The sequence below is a fragment of the Lagopus leucura genome, unplaced genomic scaffold, assembly GCF_019238085.1.
Source record: "Lagopus leucura isolate 7727_CA_CO unplaced genomic scaffold, USGS_WTPT01 32274-0_obj-0_obj, whole genome shotgun sequence".
Classification (NCBI taxonomy): Eukaryota; Metazoa; Chordata; class Aves; order Galliformes; family Phasianidae; genus Lagopus; species Lagopus leucura.
Genome location: NW_024966010.1, coordinates 3,406 through 3,829, shown reverse-complemented (window position 1 = coordinate 3,829; position 424 = coordinate 3,406). Strand labels below are relative to the sequence as shown.

Here is a 424-nt window from a genome sequence, read left to right as displayed (position 1 = left end):
CACTATGGGGCGCTATGGGGTCCTTATGGGGCGCTGTGGAGTCATTATGGGGCGCCATGGAGTCACAATTGGACGCTAGGGGGCGCTATGGGGTCATTACGGGGCGCTGTGGGGTGCTTGTGGGGCGCTATGGAGCGCTGTGGGGTTGTATGGGGCCATTATGGGGCGCTATGGGGCCATTATGGGGCGGTATGGGGTTGTTATGGGGTTGTTATGGGGCGCTATGGGGTCGTTATGGGGCCACTATGGGGCGCTATGGGGCGCTGTGGGATCATTATGGGGCTCCAGTGGGCGCTATGGGGGCTGTGGGGTCACTGTGGGGCAACAGGGGGCGCTATGGAGTCATTATGGGGCGCTATGGGGGCTGTGATGTCATTATGGGGCACTAAGGGGCGCTATGGAGTCATTATGGGGTGCTGGGGGG

The 424-nt window shown here is 61.3% G+C and overlaps 1 protein-coding gene across 1 annotated transcript in view; it reads left to right on the top strand.

The window, feature by feature from the left end:
- Positions 1-424, top strand: part of TLCD3B (TLC domain containing 3B) — a 2,211-nt gene that overhangs the window by 728 nt on the left and 1,059 nt on the right. The gene's annotated exons all lie outside the window — the stretch shown is intronic.